Consider the following 20,530-nt stretch of genomic DNA (forward strand, 5'->3'; position numbering starts at 1 on the left):
TGCAAAGTTTTTTGTACAGGATTTCCGGTTTCGGCTATGCAGTAGCTGTCTTCAGATTCTCAAGATGGCTATTGCATATACAAACCGTAATATTATACAAAAAGACTTTGTGATCAAGCCAATTTAATAAAAAAAATTATGTACAGCACATGATCGCTCTCCAGACGGTCATTTTACGTCTAGTTATATTAAAGACTCTTTTTAAAGAGGAATATACTAGCTTCTTTTGTGCTCTGACAGGAGTATTTTACAGCTGGCTCCCTTCTTTTCCCTGCTACAGCAGGGTGTGCTACTTATATAAAACAAAATCTATATCTCAAGCAAGTTTTGACATTTTATTTATATGCTTCGACACTTTTATGCACTTCGACATATATAAACAACAAAAAAGCAAGCGTAATATAAGGTTAACACAAAATCGTTTGCTTTACATTTTTATCTGGGTGCTTTCCTCATCGATTACAGTTCATCAAAAACGCCCGGCGTATGATTTGCATATTAAAAGAGTGAAAATGTTACTAGATATATTTTTCTGACTTTGCTGCCTTTCCAATTATTCATAATTTTCGGCACTTATTTTACACTGCTTGACGGTTTCTAAGGAACGGAGGCATTGTTGGACAGGAATAATCACGGGCAATGTTGGACGACATAAAATACAGTACATATGTTATCCATGAACTAGTGCATTTAAAACTAAAAATGGGAAAACAGGGTAACAGACAAAACTTACGTTCATGTTTGACACAGGTCACACTCCCAATAGAGAGGTCAATATCAGACTCTTTGTAAGGAATCAGCCCTCCGCGGGAACTAATGAACATATTGCGCCTGTTATGAATTCTGGCTACCAAATAGTTGAGGAGTTCTTGAGGGCTATTGTCCCATCGATTGTCAGTTCTTGCACGGTTCGGGGAGGGGCTGTTCGTCGAGAAACACGGCTACCAAGAGCATCCCACACATGCTGTATAACGTTTAGGTCCATGGAGTACGCAAGCCACTCCACACGTTCAGTATCTTCACTTTTCAATATATCCAACACCTCAGCAGTACTGTGTGGGAGGGCATTGCTGTCTATAGACAGAATATCGGGACCTAGTTCAACCATAAACAAACTGACATGATCCAGAACAACCTTCCTGCAATAACGTTGTGCTGTAACAAAACCTCGCTCAAAGATATGCTGCAGTGTTCGGCCATTGTGCAGAATGTCTGCTCGCACCATAACGCCTACGGCCTACCAACTAGGCTCATTTACCTACTGTAGTGTGTAACGTGCTCCCCTTTCTCTCCACCCTAAAAGGTGGCGAGAATCACTTGTCACAGTGAAGCGGGATTCATCTAAGAACATCACTCTGGACTTCTGTGGCTGACCCCAACCAACTTGCTAACCACACCAACGAACTCCCTTTCGACGACGACGTGGTTGAAGTGGTATGCATTGAACAGCCTTCCAAACATACATACCAGCCTGATTTAGTCGCCGCGAAATGGTTCTGGCGGAGACACCTGTACCGGAAGTGATTGCAAGTAATGCAGCGATCTGCCTAGGAGTGGGATTTCTATTTGCCACTAGGGCTTTATGTCGACCCTCTTCCGGTGTGGTGGTCCGTTAAGGCCGCCAGCATGCTTTCGCAAAGCATTTGTACCTTCAGCGGCCTATTTTAGTCGCATGGTGCCACTTCTGGACACATTCACTACTGGGGCCACAGTAGCGACACTTTGATCAGCTTTGAGTCGTCCAAGTGCTCGTCCACGGCCGTAAGCGCTCAAATGATGTATAGCAGACATGTTGACAGGGAATGTCACACTAATCGGTTTCACAATACCCTTCATCCACCGTGCTGAACTGTCGAATGGATACGGAGTGCACGCGCTCAGGCTACGCTGCAATTACACGTCCCGCCCTCTACATTTCTTTTGCTACCGTTTGGTGTTCGATACAGATATTGTCGGTTATTCCTCAGCAACTGTCAGTTGTTCTTTAGTAAGAGTTAGCTGTTCCTTAGCAACTGTCAAGCATTGTACATTTTTTCAGGCAAGTTAAAACCCTTTCTAGCCCATTTTTTGTCACTCTACATTGAGTCCTACGTTAAATTCAAAATAATTTTAAGACCGCCGTCTGAGGACTAAAAACAGATCATTTTATAGCGATACTACAAATTTACAGTGTAAACTGACCACACCACAAAACAGATGCTTCCTCTAGTTCAAAGTGACTGCAAACTCCCATCCAGCGCAAGTCCGGTTTACGCTACTTTATACAAAAATCCACAACGTTTTTAGACTGCACCTATAGTTTACCAAAAATAGGGTTTTGATTTGCAAGTACAAAATATTTCATACGGCAAAATTCTGCGTCAGTTAAAACCGTATTTACGCCTCAGAGACAATATTACGCGCATATTTTCCGTATACAAATACGGTAAATTTGAACCTCTGGATCTCGCTAATACATAATGATATCGAGAAATGTTTCACGGTTCCCTAGAACAACATCTTAAGAACATATGGTAAACAATTCGACGAATTACCATGAACAGAAATGATATAAGTGGCTCTTATTTACATTCATGGATTACTTTTCCGGTCTTTTCAGGTCCGTCTTCAGGTACGTATTTATATTTGTGGCATAAATCACTGTGGCAAGATGACATGAAACATTGTGGGTTACTTACAATGATGTTCAAACTACCAACCACTAGCTTCAGTAGAAGCTTCCATTTTGCTAAGGAAACAGTGATGCACAAACTCTAGCATATCGCCACATATTTGGACACACTGCACCTGTACGTTGACTAGCCTATTCAACATGTTTGACCACTTTCTCCGGTGGCAGATAAAATAAACATCAGAAAGAGTTTCGCATCACCTCGGTTCCGAGAGTTTAGGAGCCTCTACAGAAAATTGGAATAGAGATCAACATAAACATCATTTCCGCCCTTTTTACTGCTCAAGAAAACCACACATTGCATGTTGTACCACCATACAACGAGACCTACAGAGGTGATGGTCCAGACTGTTATACACACCGGTACCTCTAATACCCAATAGCACGTCCTCTTGCATTGATGCATGCCTGTATTCGTCGTGGTATACTATCCACAAGTTCATCAAGGCACTGTTGGTCCTCAACGGCGATTCGGTGTAGATCCCTGAGAGTGTTTGGAGGGTCACGTCGTCCATAAACAGCCCTTTTCAACCTATACCAGGCATGTTCGATAGGGTCCATGTCTGGAGAACATGCTGGTCACTCTAGTCGAGCGACGTAGTTATCCTGAAGGAAGTCATTCACAAGATGTGCACTATGGAGGCGCAAATTGACATCCATGAAGACGTATGCCTCGCCAATATGCTGCCAATATGTTTGCACTATCGGTCGGAGGATGGCATTCACGTGTCGTACAGCCTTTCATGGCCACCACCGGCCTATGTCGGCCTCGCGTAATGCCACTCCAAAACAGCAAGGAACCTTCACCATGCTACACTCGCTGGACAGTGTGTCTAAGGAGTTCAGCCTGACTGGGTTGCCTCCAACCACGTCTCCGACGATTGTCTGGTTGAAGAAATATGTGACACTCATCGGTGAAGAGAACATGATGCCTATCCTGAGCGCTCCTTTCGGCATGTTGTTGGGCTGATCTGTCCCGCGCTGCATGGTGTCGCACTGCAAAGATGGATCTCGCCATGGACGTCGAGGTGAAGTTGCACATCACGCAGCCTACGGCGCAGAGTTTGAGTCGTAACACGACGTCCCGTGGCTGCACGAAAAGCATTATTCAACATGGTGGCGTTGCTGTCAGGGTTCCTCCGAGCCATAATCCGTAGGTAGAGGTCATCCACTGCAGTAGTACCTCTTGGGCGTACTGAGCGAGGCATTTCACCGACAGTTCCTGTCTCTCTGTATCTCCTTCATGTCCGAACAACATCGCTTTGCTTCACTCCGAGACGCCTGGACCCTTCCCTTGTTGAGTAAAAGTAACAATGCGAACGCGATCGAACCGCGGTATTGACTGTCTAGGCATGGTTGAACTACAGACAACCTCCTTCCTGGTGGAATGTCTGGAACTGATCGACTGTCGGACACCCTCCGTCTAATAGGTTGTTTACATCTTTCGGCGGGTTTAGTGACATCTTTGAACAGTCAAAGGGACTGTGTCTGTGATACAATATCCACAGTCAACGTCTATCTTCAGGATTTCTGGGAACCAGGATGATGCAAAAATTTTTTGATGTGAGTATTTTCTCTCCCACTCCGCATATAAAATCGTCAATTTGAATATGAACGTTCTGACTAGTCGATCTATGTAATTCACATCCCATCGTCCTAACAGATAGCCATAGCAGCGTCACATCAAAATTTACCAACTTAAGTTCCTCCTTTGAGTGCGCAACTCTCTGTCCTGCGCCTGCTTGTGGTGGTCGCCTTCGGTGTACTCAGTCTCGCGGTATTCTGGGTCGCAGCACACGACATGAGTGTTCACGTTCTTGTTGTGTCCTCGCCAAAGGGCGCGGCCGGAGCTGGCACGCTGAGACAGCTTCCGATTGGCGTCACGGGCGGCGCTTTGAAATTCGCCGTCAACCACAAGGATGACCCTATTACAAGTCACCGCGAAGCTGTCAATGAGATGGACTTCTGCGTTCTGATAAGCGGTGGCCACAGGTAACAAAGGGGGTTAACGTTCGGCTTTGGCGTGCAGTACGGAGTTCCACAATTGCTGTTCGTAGATATGGATTGTCGTAGAGATCAGCCCGCGAGACTTAGCCTACTGGTGGAGTCGCCTGTAGCCTTCGCGTAGGGACAAGTGTTTACTACAGGGTTTGACAGTGTGGCGCCCAGGACAGACATAGTCTTGTTGACATTGTATTCACTAATGCACGCCTTGACAGGCCACTACTCAGTTGTATCTGTCCGGAAGAACATCCAAAGAGTTGCTGTACTACTTAGTTAAATATCGGAGCGCAATAAAGAGTATATTTGTGTATCACTAATTTGTTTGCACTATCACAGTTCCACCTCGGAACGCCTAAACCCATCACGACGTGTGCGAGACATTCTACGCAGATGATCCATACCCTTGCTTTTTCCCTAGATAATTTCTCTGTCTCAGTATTAGTTGTCAGCAGCTTGCGGTCTTGTGCTTACTGTTGCTGACTCTCAATCTCGGCGTCCAACTCCCGGGCGGGTTGGGGATTTTTTCCGCCTAGGACTGCGTGTGTGTCTTGTCCTCGTCATCATTTCGTCATCACCGACGAGCAAGTCGTGGAAGTGGCACCAGGCGGCCGAATTCCCTAGAAGGGGGATCCTGGCTTTATCTACAACTACGTGATTAATCTGCAGTTCACAATTAAATGCCTGGCAGAGGACTCATCTAACCACCATAAAGCTGCGGTTCCACTGTCGAACAGCGTGCGGGAAAAATAAACATCTAATCTTTTTGTGCGAGCTCTGATTTCTCTTATTTTATTATGGTGATCATTCCTCACTATGTAGGCGGGTGCCAACAAAATATTTTCACACTCTGAGGAGAAAGCCAGTGATCAAAATTTCATGAGGAGATCCTGTCGCAACGAAACACGCCTTTATTTTAACGATTTCCACCCGAATTCGCGTATAATACCCGTATCGCTCACTTCCCCACTTCGCGACATTAAAAAACGAGCTGCCCTTCTTTTACTCTTTGGATGCCCTGCATAGATCCTACCTGATGCGGATCCTACACCGCACAGTAATACTCCAGATGAAGACGTCCAAGCATAGTGTAAGCAGTTTCTTTCGCAGACCTGTTGCGCTTTCTCAGTGTTCTACTAATAAATCATATTCTTTACTTTGCTTTACACACATAATTATCTACGTGATAATTACAACTTAAGTTACTGGTAATTCGTAACACATTCCATACACCCATTTCGTTTTGCGACGTATTGCTCCCTCACTTCTCAACGCCGCTATAACTTCGTAAATGATAATTCTCATTTACTTTATTTTAGGCCTACAAACGTGTGTAATGCTAATTTTTAGCGTACTTCTTGCGTTTGTTTTCATTAATTGCACAGAAGAATGTTATGCCATACTACTTAGATGGCTAGTCAGTATAGTGGAACTCTGCCCTGAGGACGAAGAGGATCTGCACGCCAGGAAACCGTCCTTGAGAGATCTGTTGAATTCTGTCATCGAGGGCGAAATGTCCACTTCATACTCTGTACTGAATGTTGTCTAAAACATTCGCTCACGAGACGAGGCCTTTGTAACTGAATGTAGTCATCCTGCTGGGTGACCTTTGCATCCACTGCAGTAATATACACAAGGATAAAATGTATGGCTTCGGTAGTAGAGACGAGAACACTTTCACGTAGAAATACACGGAGGCAGATGCGTCCAACTAAAGAAATGCATTCCTAGACACGTACAGTGTTTCGTCTTAAATCACCTACGTCAACATTTATATTCGACAGCCACCGTACGGTGCATGGCGGAGGGTACCATGTACCACTACGAGTCGTTTCCTTTCCTGTTCCATTTGCAGACGGAGTGAGGAAAAAACGCTTATCTAAAAGCCTCCGTACAATCCCTAATTCCTCACATCTTACCTTCGTGGTCTTTACGTGAAATGTACCTTTACGACTATAGAACCACTCTGTTGTCGGCCTCAAATGCCGGTTCTCTAAATTCCCGCAATAGTGCCTCGTGAAAATGTCGTCTACGCTCCAGGGCGTCCCACTTGAGTTCAAGTAGCATTGCCCTACTACTTGCATACTGATCGAACCTATCGGTGACCAATGCAGCACGCCTCTGAGTTGCTTTGATATCTTCCTTTAATCCGACTTTGCAGAGATCCCAAACACAAGAGCAACACTCAGGAATGGCTCGCACAAGTGTGCTATATGCTATGCCCTTTGTAGATGAGCTACACTTTCCTACAACACTCCCAATAAATATCAGTTGACTATTCGCCTTCCCTGCCACCATCCTTGCGAGATCCTTAGACTTCATACCGTTTTGCAATGTTATGGCTGGGTATTTAATCGTCGGGCTTGTGTCACGCAGCGCACTACTAATACTGTATTCGAGCATTACAGCATCAGCATTAACTGACATTTTTCTACATTTAGGGCAAGCCGCCGTTCATCACACCAAATAGAAATTTTGTCATTCTGTATCCTCTTGCAGTCACTTAATGACTACACCTTCCAGTACAAGACAGCGTAACCAGCAAACACCTGTAAATTGCTGCTCATTTGTCCGTCAAATTATTTATGTGTATACAGGAAAAGAGCGGTCGAATCTGACTCTCCTGGGTATTCCTGACGATACCTTTGTCTCTGTTGAACACTCGTCGTTGAAGACAAAGTATTAAATTCTATTACTACATATACTTCGTACCTTCGTTAACAGTCTGCAGTGGTGCACTCTGTCAAACGCTTTCCGGAAATCTAATAATATGGAATCTACCTGTCGCCCTTGAATCATGGTTCGCAGGAAGGGAAACCAAGTTTCGCATGCTTTCTGAATCTGTGCTCATTTGTGGACAGAAGTCTTCCTGTCTCCAGGAAGAATTTTGCAGAAAACCGATGTTAAGGGTGTAAGCAGGCTGTTGAGGTTTCTATGTTGGTAACGCCACGTAGCACTCTATATGAAAATCACTGACTGTGCTGTGGGAAGGCTGTGGTTGGTTTGCATTGTTGGAGTATTTGCTATTGTAGTGTTGGGCAGTTGGATGTGAACAGCGCGTAGCGTTGCGCAGTTGGAGGTGAGCCGCCAGCAGTGGTGGATGTGGGGGGAGAGATGGCGGAGTTTTGAGAGCGGATGATCTGGACGTGTGTCCATCAGAGACAGTAAATTTGTAAGACTGGATGCCATGAACTGCTATATATATTATGACTTTAAACACTATTAAGGTAAATACATTGTTTGCTCTATCAAAATCTTTCATTTGCTAACTATGCCTATCATTAGTTAGTGCCTTCAGTAGTTTGAATCTTTTATTTAGCCGGCAGTAGTGGCGCTCGCTGTATTGCAGTAGTTCGAGTAACGAAGATTTTTGTGAGGTAAGTGATTTGTGAAACGTATGGGCTAATTTAGTCAGGGCCATTCTCTTGTAAGGATTATTGAAAGTCAGATTGCGTTGCGCTAAAAATATTGTGTGTCAGTTTAGTGTTGATCAGAATAGGTAAAGTGTGAAATGTCTGAGTAAGTTCAGTTCTGCTCAGCTGTTTGAAAATCAAATAATGTAAGAGGTTTATCAGCACAGTAATTCATTAAATTTTTTAAGGGGCGTTTCAAGGGTATTGGCCTGTAGTATTGCAGGTCCTTACTTATACCTTTCTTATACACGGTCCAGACACATTAATGTGACAACTACCTATGTTCTACGTCAACGCGCAATAATCACTCACAGATGGCATGTGGCAGCCCTAGCAGTGGAGGGTATACACTACTGGCCATTAAAATTGCTACACCACGAAGATGACGTGTTACAGACGCGAGATTTACCCGACAGGAGAAGATGCTGTGATATGCAAATGATTAGTTTTTCAGAGTATTCACACAAGGTTGGCGCCGGTGACGATACCTACAACTTGCTGACATGAGGAAAGTTTCCAACCGATTTCTCATACACAAACAGCAGATGACCGGCGTTGCCTGGTGAAACGTTGTTGTGGTGCCTCGTGTAAGGAGGAGAAATGCGCACCATCACGTTTCCGACTCTGATAAATGTCGGATTGTAGCCTATCGCGATTGCGGTTTATCGTATGGCGACATTGCTGCTCGCTTTGGTCGAGATCCAATGACTGTTAGCAGAATATGGAATCGGTGGGTTCAGGAGGGTAATACGGAACGCCGTGCTGGATCCCAACGGCCTCGTATCACTAACAGTCGAGATGACAGGCATCTTATCCGCATGGCTGTAACGGATCGTGCAGCCACGTATCGATCCCTGAGTCAACAGATGGGGACGTTTGCAAGACAACAACCATCTGCACGAACAGTTCGACGACGTTTGCAGCAGCGTGGACTATCAACTCGGAGACCATGGGTGCGGTTATCCTTGACGCTGCAGCACAGACAGGAGCGCCTGCAATGGTGTACTCGAACGACGAACCTGGGTGCACGAATTGCAAAACGTAATTTTTTCGGATGAATCCAGGTTCTGTTTACAGCATCATGATGGTCGCATCCGTGTTTGGCAACATCGCGGTGAACGCAGATTGGAAGCGTGTATTCGTCATCGTCATACTGGCGTATCACCTGGCGTGATGGTGTGGGGTGCCATTGGTTACACGTCTCGGTCACCTCTTGTTCGCATTGACGGCACTTTGAACAGTGGACGTTACATTTCAGATGTGTTACGACCCGTGGCTCTACCCTTCATTCGATCCCTGCGAAACCCTACAGTTCAGCAGGATAATGCACGACCGCATGTTGCAGGTCCTGTACGGGCCTTTCTGGACACAGAAAATGTTCGACTGCTGCCCTGGCCAGCACATTCTCCAGATCTCTCACCAATTGAAAACGCGCTACGGTTGCAGGTTCGAATCCTGCCTCGGGCATGGATGTGTGTGATGTCCTTAGGTTGGTTAGGTTTAAGTAGTTCTAAGTTCTAGGGGACTGATGACCTCAGATGTTAAGTCCCATAGTGCTCAGACCCATTTTAACGAGCAACTGGCTCGTCACAATACGCCAGTCACTACTCTTGATGAACTGTGGTATCGTGTTGAAACTGCATGGGGAGCTGTAACTGTACACGCCATCCAAGCTCTGTTTGGCTCAATGCCCTGCTCAGCTGTTTGAAAATCAAATAATGTAGGAGGTTTATCAGCACAGTAATTCATTAAATTTTTTTAAGGGTCGTTTCAAGGGTATTGGCCTGTAGTATTGCAGGTCCGTACTTTTACCTTTCTTATACACGGTCCAAACACATTAATGTGACAACCGCCTATGTTCTACGTCAACGCGCAATGGCGTATCAAGGCCGTTATTACGGCCAGAGTTGGTTGTTCTGGGTACTGATTTCTCAGGATCTATGCACCCAAATTGCGAGAATATATAATCACCTGTCAGTTCTAGTATAATATATTTGCCAAATGAATACCCGTTAATCATCTGCATTTCTTCTTGGTGTAGCAGTTTTAATGGCCAGTAATGTATAAGAATGTCAAGGAGGGGGCTGTATTGGGAGGGGGGAGGGGACGTGAAGAGCAGTGCAGTCGTTGGCTTAATGCGGAAACAGAGCGATTTATCTAACGTTCAAAAGGACATGAGCTTTGGTTTTCGGGCCAAAGATGGCAGGATTTTCGAAGCGACTAAGTTTGCAACCTGTTAGCATTCCGCTATGATTAAAATATACCGTTAATGGCAAAATGACGCTATCCAAAACCAGTATTGAGGCAACTGTGTTCCACCACGAGCCATAGATGACACAGGTGGATAACGGCTATGGATATCTGCATGGGCGAACAGATGTGCAACTGTTGAGAAACTGACCACCCAGATGAACCACGAGGTTACCAACAGTGTTCTCTCAACGAACGTGCAGCGAATGTTGCTGTATATGGTCCTCTGCTGCAGGTGCGTGGTTCATACACTCACGCTGAGTGCTGTCCATCGATGACGAAGGCTGGAATTTGCACGCCAGTACCGCAGCTGGACGTCTACCTCGTGGCGACAGGTGGCCTGTACAGACGAACCACGTTTTATGCTCCATCAGCAGACGCTCGTTGGCGTGTATGGGGCGAAACGTCTGAAAGCAAATACCCTGTAACAATCATCGGTAGGATCCAAGCCAGAAGAGGAAGCGATATGGTCTGTTTTTGTGGCATTCCCTGTACGACCTCATCATTCTGGAGAGCACAATAAATCAACATAAGTATGGCTCAAATGGTTCAAATGGCTCTGAGCACTATGCGACTTAACTTCTGACGTCATCAGTCGCCTAGAACTTAGAGCTAATTAAACCTAACTAACCTAAGGACATCACACACATCCATGTCCGAGGCAGGATTCGAACTTGCGATCGTAGCGGTCGCTCGGTTCCAGACTGTAGCGCCTAGAACGGCACGGCCACTCCGGCCGGCCAACATAAGTATACATCTATCCTTGGGAATCTTGTACATCGACATATGCAATGTGTTGTTCCTCAGCAGAATGGAATCTACCAGCAGGACAATGCAATGTGACACACAGCTCGCAGTTTGCATGTGTGCTTCGAAGAGCACCAGGGTGGGATTACCGTACTGGTCACCAAAATCCCCGGATTTGAGCCCAAGTAAGAGTCTATAGGGCCTCCTCGAACGGACTCTTCGCGCCATGGATCGTCAACCGAGAAATCTAGTGCAGCTGAGCACGGCACTGGAATCGGCGTGGCTCCACATCGCTGTCTATCTTGCAGAACCCCACGGACTTTCTGCCTGCACGTCCTGCAGCGGCCCGCGCTGCGGAAGTTAGTTATTGAGGCTTTTGATAGGTTATAACATCAGTGTGACTGGACATTGTATATAGGAGTCATCTGCGTTGATGCCGCGAGTAACATTGAAATCATGCCACAGTTGCTACTGTCCACTGTTACGATCGTGCATCATAACAAACTCACAGCTTATGTACCAGTATAGTAGAATGAACCGATTAAGAAGCGGAGCCGACCATTTGCTCGGGTTGTGCCTTCACGCCCCGTTCTACCCGAGCGACTGCGGTCCGTCAGAAGCTCATCCAGCGTCCAGCGTCGCAGGGCCCAACCGCGGCCGAGCACGACCGCGGGCTATCGCGTCCGCTGAATTCGCTACCACATCGCGGCCAGTGTCTTCTAATTAGCGTGTAACGAGCGCCGGCCTGGAGACGCGCAGCCGGTGGCAGAACAGGCAGCGGCGCCGGGCTATGCGTGTAACGCCGGCTCGGCCGTGCAGGCGCGCCGACGCGCTCAGACACGCAGTCGCGTGTCCCGGCGCGGAACTTCAAAGCAGTTGTCGCGCCTCATTACGCGCGCAGCCCTCGCTACCTGTCGACAGCATGTCGCCCTGCCCGCCGGGCCGCTACGCTGGACAACAACAACCTGTATGCTCGTCGCTATAGCTCTCCGCCCTCTCCGGTCCCACCCTGGCACTCGCGTTAGACTAGAATTGCTGTAACCTGCAGAAAAATATACACTGCCGGGGAAAAAAATGCAACAACCTCAAGGACCGTGTTCATATAATATGTGCACCATGAGCTGTTGTAGTTTTTGTGACAAGGTGAAACTACTTTCGTCGTTCCACAACTGTGGGTTGTTTGAGTGCTCTGGGAGATGGTTTGTTTTCAACGCAGTCTTTATAACAAAATATGATTGAATAAGTGGTCTCTAGCAAAGAAACCTTGCGTTTCCGGATATAAGTTCATTAGACCCTTTTACGTTTCAGTACTCGTGATTGTCGGTAGCTGAATAATGCAGTTTACTCTTTACTTAATATTTTGTTCGAATTTGCGTGTCTTATGAGAGATCGTTGAAAGAAGTTTGGGACAAGGCAAGAGTGCCATGAAGTCACATGAGCAACGCCCTTGGAACAGTTCTTGGAAGGGAGTGCCGGGAGGTGTGTGAGTTAGTGGCTCGCAGGACACTGAACAGTCTTTCGTAAAGCCGCAGTTGGATGCCCAAAGCGCCGCATGCATACTCAGATAAGATCTTCTGTGGTGCAAGAGACTAGCCATAACCATCTTTGTAACCCGGAAGTGGAATGAGAAGGAACGCTGCTTTTAGCGAAGTGTTGGGCCACTTTGAGGGCGTGAAACACCGACGAACCTTGATTTCACAAAAACCAAATGTTTACGAAACCTAGTGGTTAGACAGAGAAACTCGACTTTGCCGACGAGGACGCATCTCACTGGTCACAGAGAGAAATGAAAAGGGAGTGAGATGTCTTTTTTGAATGTTAAATGGTGGCACAAGTGTTGCTGGTTAACAGCCTAAAGAATAGCACAGGAAAGGGCAGCAGGGTTTTTAAAGGAAAAGTTGCAGACGGTGCCAGGAACATCCGTAGGTCAGTCCGAGCGAAAACACGGAAATGCAAGTTTTCCTTTTATCGAATACTTGGCAGAAAGTTTTCTGCCTAAGAGAGAGAGCCATCAATGGTTCACCCCCGCGAGCCTCGACTGTCAGGATCACCACCAGAGCAGATGTATCGAGATACACAGATTTCGACCCGATTTGTACTTAGCCGTTAGCGAGGGTCGCTGGTGTGCCGTCAATGGCAGGTTCTGCAGCCACTTTAGCCTCCACCTACAATGTTCTATGGTGAAATCGAGCCGCATCCGTGAGACGCTGCATGGCCACGTTAAAGCCATTTTATAGAATTTCATAGCTTCAAGCTCCACTTTGAAGACTTGCATTCAGATTCAGTTACCAGCTTGCTTTCAACTCCGACTTCCCTTCTTTAGTACTATTAGTCTTTTCTACCAACGTTTCGACATTCATGGTACAACTTCGCGATTGCAATTGCTTCGTTTACATGATTGTCGGAATGTCGCCCCAGACCCGTCTATCAAATGTGGCTAGGTTTTACTAGAATATTGTCACTGCTCGAACAGTCCACGGGTATAATGCCGGTTCATAGTGTCCAACGGGCCCGTTGGACACTATGTACAGTATACCCGTGGACTGTTCGAGCAACAAATACGCCGGGAGGAACTGCAGAATCACACAATATTGTCACTGCTTGCCAAATGTTTTCTGTAACGGAATAAATCGAATTAACTGTGACTCTTACTTCATTTAATAATTATTTAATTTCTAGTTCATTATTTTGGAGCTGTGTAATTAACATATGTCGATACATGGCCCAATTTCCACACCTCCATCTTGGATCACGCGACTGTAACCTAGCAATGACGCTGAAATGGCACCCCTGAACCCTAACATTCCATTTGGGTGTGATAGTAGAGAACGAACTTACCCCTGTCGAATGCTGACATGTGCTGCTCGACCTTTTTCATACTTAAACGAAGCATAACACGATATTTCCCGAAACAAACAAAACTCAAATGTGATTCTTGCTTGAGAAATCGCTGCCTTATCTTTCCGTATATACAGAAAGATCATGGAGTAGCCACTGCCTACTTCGTGTGCTTGTTCTGAAAATGCTAATCACTTCATATCCAAGCATGTAAGGCAGTTAATACCAATTTGAGGTTTGTTGCGTGCCGCCTGCATGGCGTTTCGGATTTAAAGATAGTAGTCAGACGTTTACACAAGTCACACATAATATCGTGCGAGGAAAAGGCAAGCTCATTTTGCGCGAGCGATGCTTTCTGTATCGCTGCTGATATGTGGACAGAAGCTTTTCTGTCTGAAGGAAATGTGTTATATTCGAGCTGAGAATACCTACAGCAAACCTATGTTAAGGATATGGATCTGTAATCTTGGGGGTCCGTTCTTTTATCACTATTATGTACAGCAGTCACCAGCGCTTTCTTTCCAGCCGCTTGGTCTTTCCACTGGGCTAGAGATTCGCAATAAGGGTAAGAAAAATATTACCCTCTGTAAAACCGTACTCGGATTGGAATATCGACTTATCTGTTTTCAGCTCTTTCAGTTACTTCTCACCGCACGAGATGCCTATTTTAAAGTCCTCTATATGAAAATCTGTGCAGCAGTCAAACGATGCCATGCCTGTGCGACCCTCTTGCATGAATGTATTTCAAGCGCAGAATTTATAACTTCAGTTTCCCTTTTTCTGTCTTCTATTGCGACTCCAGATTTGTCGAGGAGTGACGGGATAGAAGCTTTTCACCTGCTAAGTGATTTCACGTAGCACCAAAATTTTATCGGGTTTTCGGCAAGATCCTTTGCTGAGACACGACGGAAGAAGTAGTTGAATGCTTCGCGCGTCGATGTTTTTACAGATACAGGAATCTCTACCAACTTTTGCCCGTCTGGATTTCCACGTCTTTTTTTTTTACCCTTGCACAAAATCTCTCGCTCCAATGCTGGAAACAACGAGCGCTCGTAATTCACTTTTACAGACAAATCGAAGCAGGAAGGCCTGTCCACAGTAGCGATTCCTGCCAACTGCAGCTGAAAGATAGTTCTGATCGCCACTGTGCGTGGTTATAAATATGCTGGGGGAGAAAAAAGTAGTTATTAATGTGTTACTACCATATTCCTTGTATATCTTGTTACGTATCTGTTGTGAAATGCCTCCATATATGGGATGCACAACAGTATCAGGTTTTATGTAACTTTACAGTTGACTATACTGTCTAATGTGCAACTCCTTCCCCAGTTTAACTTAAGATATTTTCTGGACGGTCTACACTAACCCATAACGAAATATGTTGTGTTGGCAGAAGAGCCAACACCGTGTTACTAGAGGAGGCCGAAATGCACGTGTTTTAGCTCACGCAGGCTGTCTCAACAACAAGCTTGAGATTATATCTAAATATCACAACGAAGACTGTGAGGCTTGTAAGACAGATAAGTTTTCACAGATTGCTGCACGTGGGGTCGGAACTAATTTTACCGTTGCCGATGCACCTTACGGGGGACGGTCAAGGTAGGTTTTGGCGGACAGTAGAAGAGAACTGTTTTTGTTTTGTCTTTGACTAGACAGAAAAACTCTTTGGAAGGTTTTGACAGTAGAAGGAGGATCCCCTCTCTATTAAAGCTCTCCATTTACGTATCGCTCTGCGAGCAGCGCGGTGGTCACAATACGTCAGACGGGTTTGTGTTTGCTGTTAGAGTACATCACATGATCTTTTGTTGTGAAAGTGTGTTTACAGAGTTAATAAGTGTTTCACTCTGGACAGTGAGACAGGCAGTGTTCGTGAAACTGTTGGTGGAGTACTTTGGTACTGCAAATGATGTATCTACAGGGACGTGGTTTACGAACAAATAAAGCAACAGTTGGCAGAAGAGGGTGCTGTAATAATAGAGGTTACTACTCTTTTAATAGATGAAGAGGCATCAGATCAAGAAAATTATAGTGGTATGGCAGTGACGGATTTTGCCAGTGACGTATATCCAGAGAAGCAAGATTAATCTTATCGGCCATCGCCTCCAAGAAAACGAACGAAGTTCCCAGAAGGACGTCTGGCTGATGCATACAAGATATGTACGATACAACCAAGGGAAAAAGATGGCGATACTGATCTTCCGCGTCTATGATGTACTTATTTAGCAACTGATATGACACCACACCTGAAAATTACAACAGCGTTGGCACAGGAAAGGAAAATGAAGAGCAAAACTGTGTTACGAAACTTTGAAAACAAGCTAAAACAACGTCATTCGTCAATCCCAAAAATTCTGCAGGATATGATAAATATCGAATTACGTGGTCATTTTATAGCAAAGAAACACAAATCGCAATAATACCGGATGATTATCGTAAACTTCCCCTATTTAACACGTTATAACACGGAAACTAATTACTGTACGAGTACCAGACTTGGTAGCGTTAATGTCAAGGACATGAGGGAGAGAAATAATGCAGAATCAGTTCAATCGGCACATTTTAATGTGCTGCTACGGTACATCATTCCATTACATACCGGTACCAATACTGCTACAAAAGGGACTTAATATGTCGCTCATCAGTGTCCAGAAGTCGGAAAGCGCTGGATTGCATTCTGCGTAGCAGAACGAAGGCTGTCCGTAGGTATGCTGGTTAGCTCTCTTGATATGCTGAGATTCTGATCAGCACATGTGTGAATGTTCCACTGCGGCTGATAATCTGATCGTTTCCAAACACGTTTCGGAGAAGCAGGTGAACTTCACGAGCGATGTGCAGTGGGGTCCAAACTTGCATGACAACTGTTGAGTTCAATACGTCTCTCTCCTGTGGGGCATATCGCAGTAACGCAGGCCAGTCACGCTGGAAGTCTTTGTCCTTGAGCGCCAACCATTTCAAAAAAGAATGGGCCGATGATGAACGTACTAGTGAAGCCACATCAGGCGGTGACACGTTCACCATACTGAAGAACTTCATGCACAGTGACTGGAGGTGAAGATTCAGACACTTTTCAATTCTGTGTGTTCACCTCACCCGTCAGAGAATAATGAGCTTCGTCTGTCCATAGGATGGTCCAGGGCCTGCCCTCGTCAACTTTAATCCTTGCGGGAAAGTTGAGAGCACACGTCGTTGTGCGTCCTGTGGTGCAAATTGCTGTACGGTATGGATCTTGCACGGATGCCATTTGAGAACGGTTCGAAGTACCGTCCGTACAGTGGACCACGGGATGTTCCACTATCGTGACACAGGATGCGCACTGTCTGACGATCGGGAATTGCACGCAGCGTTGTCTGCCACAGCAACAGCTATTTCATCAACCACCTGTGGTGCAACGAGTCATCGGCCTCTTCCCGGAGCGACGCCCAGTTCTCTAGTTGATTCGAACTTCTTCAGCATGCTCCGCACAGCAGGCGGAGAACGAGGACCCTTCCGTAATCGTTTCAGCCGGCCATATTCTCGAAGCGCTGCTGTAGCATTCCTGTGGTTTTGATAATAGAGCTTCACCAATAATGCACTGCTCCTTTTGTCCAAGCTCATGCTGACACGTCAACAAGTGCACTGCGACTGGTCAGGTGTGTGAGACTATGAATCACGATGAGTGACCACAGCACCTGGTAGCCATAGTTGGAACTCGACGGTGGCGCTGTGACGATTGGAAATCATGCACTCCATACTCTGGACATTAATGCCACCAAGTTTGCTACTGATATGGTAATTAGTTTCCGCGTTATAACGTGTTAAATAGGGAAAGTTTAATTATAACTGCCCGGTACATGACAGCACATTGCGACTTTGGCCACTAAAAGTAAAGAAGGGAATTGGCTCTCACAGTTCACTACAGTTCAGAGCTTTCGCATCGTGGTAAGGAATTTTAAATCTAGGAATAAGATTGTCTGTCGCAAAATAACCCACAAAGTTAGCAAGCGGTTGGTTGAAGGGGATGCCGATATTCAACAAAAAGCTTATTATTTCATGAAAGAAATCCGGTCTCTTATTGAGGAAAAGCTTCCGTCACCAGATCGGGTAATTATTGCAACCAACAAGATTTGATAAAGAGGATGGACTCTCACAGTGAAGGGAAGCAACCATGTCTCTGGCGCGGTTTCATCCATAGCTGCAACCACATTCTCTTATATGATAATACCTGGGATTGTGATGGATGGTACCCCATTTGCATATCCTCATATCGGAAGCCACCGGCCATTTTGCTGCAAATACGAATATAAGTTTACCGAGCATTAGGGCGTTTCCTAGCAAATCTGCCAGTGTGACGAAGGGGAGTTTAAAATTATACCTAGAACAGGTAATGTGGCTAGGCACACAAGAAAAACTAAAGCCCTTCTTCCGTTGGCTCCTATACAGCCAATAGATATGAAGAAAAAAAAATGGTTCTGAGCCCTACGGAATTTAACTGCTGTGGTCATCAGTCCCCTACAACTTAGAACTACTTAAACCTAACTAACCTAAGGACATCACACACATCCATGCCCGAGGTAGGATTCGAACCTGCGACCGTAGCGGTCGCGCGGTTCCAGACTGTAGCGCCTACAACCGCTCGGCGACTCCGGCCGGCCAGATATGAAGAACTATACAACGCTGTAATTCCTTAAGGCTTTGAATTCATCAAGAAGCTGATACCTGCAAAGTACACAGGCATAGTGCAACCTGCCGACTTTTTCTTCATCCGTCCATACCAAAATTTAGATATATTTATCACAGATACAGTTATGGTATCTTCTGACAGTGAGATTAACATATGGCACAGAGACCACTTCTTACGCATTCTGTCGTTAGCGTATTTCCAGTTCTCGGCGGCACGATACTCCAACTTAATCAAATTCGTATATTTCAATGCGGCTACACCAAAGACTTTCCTGGTGTTCATAAAACACCCTTACAGTACTGTTTCGAATAAGGATTAATGGCAGAGTGGTTCCATGATAGCAATGACCAAGCTGCCTTCGTAAAATGTGCACACTGCGAGAAATGCCTGTGCTTTGACCAGAGTGTTAGTGCTGACTTCCATATTTTATCTGCCTCCGATAGTGTAGTCAAGTAATCAAACTCTGTTATAGTGTTTCATGTCTTGTTATTGACTATTTGTCTCAAATAATCCTTTAGTGTAATAAATCATTCGTACTTACAGTACTCCCTTCGTAATTTTGACGACCGATATCTCCAGTTCTAATAGTCCATAGCAGCTACAATTTTTATGGCATGTGTATATTTTGTTGCTCTGTTAACTGCGCTATGTATGAATATCATTTGCGCGACAACATATCGAAACCTTTCCTCGTGAGTATCAGTTTGCTGACTTTCCATAGCGGAATAAGAACACATTTCCATGAAGCGGCCACTTTTACACTTTCGTTTAGGAACTGTAAGGATCCATGTAAGAAAGAGGTACAACGGTTTCTGTTATATTTTAGAAGAATAAAGTTCTGAAAGTTGAATTATTTCTTCTTTAATACATGGGCCGTTGTAAGAGAAAAGTACATCTTTGCAGACCCCGTGGCTTCAGCAGTAGTTAGCAACGACACTCTTAGCAGCAAAAGTTAAAAAGTTTGTGCTTTGCGCGTAATTAAGTTTGTTTCTACATCTCTCTGTTTGGAAGTAGACAGTGACTTGTCCCTGACTTAATTTCTTCAGTTCTTTTTGGTTTTATAAGAGCTAGGTTCACGAATAGATATAGCTCCGGATTGGGAGCGTTACCAGATCGTGATGTAGTTGCTGGCTGTTGCCCGTGACCAGCCGGAAACTGTGTTAGCAAACCTTGACTGAACTCATACGGGCGCTGTGAACAGCAGCAGTTACTGATTAACAGAGCCGTCTCCTGATTCAGACGCGGGGCGGAGCTTACCTAGTTACTACTGTTGCCGACGTTGTTTGCAGAGACAGTCGGAGTCGCATGAAACGATGTCGTGATGGTGGTTGTCGGGTTGTGCTTGCATTTGGAGCTGTTTCGCGGTGGAGGTAAGCTCAACGGAGCAAGCATGTTGTGCAAGTGCATCGCATCCACGTTAAGCTGATCGTTAAGGATCTGATCGTGCATTTCCACTAAATTGCGGAGATGCTGATATCGGCGTTTTACCATTTGTTCCAGCATGCCCCATGCATTTTTTTTTTAGGTTCAAGTCAGGAATTTTTGGGGGCCTATCGAGCTGTAATACCCTGGGGGTGTGTTCAGAAAACTAGACACATATTCCTCCAGCTAGATGAATTTTGCTGCTGTCGTCTTGAAAAATAGAAGTGTCAACGGTCTCCTGGGAGGTGACAGACTCTAAATGTTCGTTGCATGCAGTTACTGTCGCAATGTTCTCCCACTAACAGGCGGGGATGGACCTCCAATCATTGTCTGCATCAATTCCTGTCGTGTTTGAAATCAATTTTGATTAACCCATCTCTCGTCTCTCTCACTCTGTCAGGATCTCTTTCCGACCACAGTTCTGTCGTGTTTCGTGGCACGTGTGTTATATCACTGCTTGTAGACACGTTGAACAATCCACTGCGAAACACTAACAAATCCAGAAACTTGACAAACTATATGGCCATG

Source organism: Schistocerca serialis, chromosome 4 (assembly GCF_023864345.2).
Source record: "Schistocerca serialis cubense isolate TAMUIC-IGC-003099 chromosome 4, iqSchSeri2.2, whole genome shotgun sequence".
Taxonomy (NCBI): Eukaryota; Metazoa; Arthropoda; class Insecta; order Orthoptera; family Acrididae; genus Schistocerca; species Schistocerca serialis.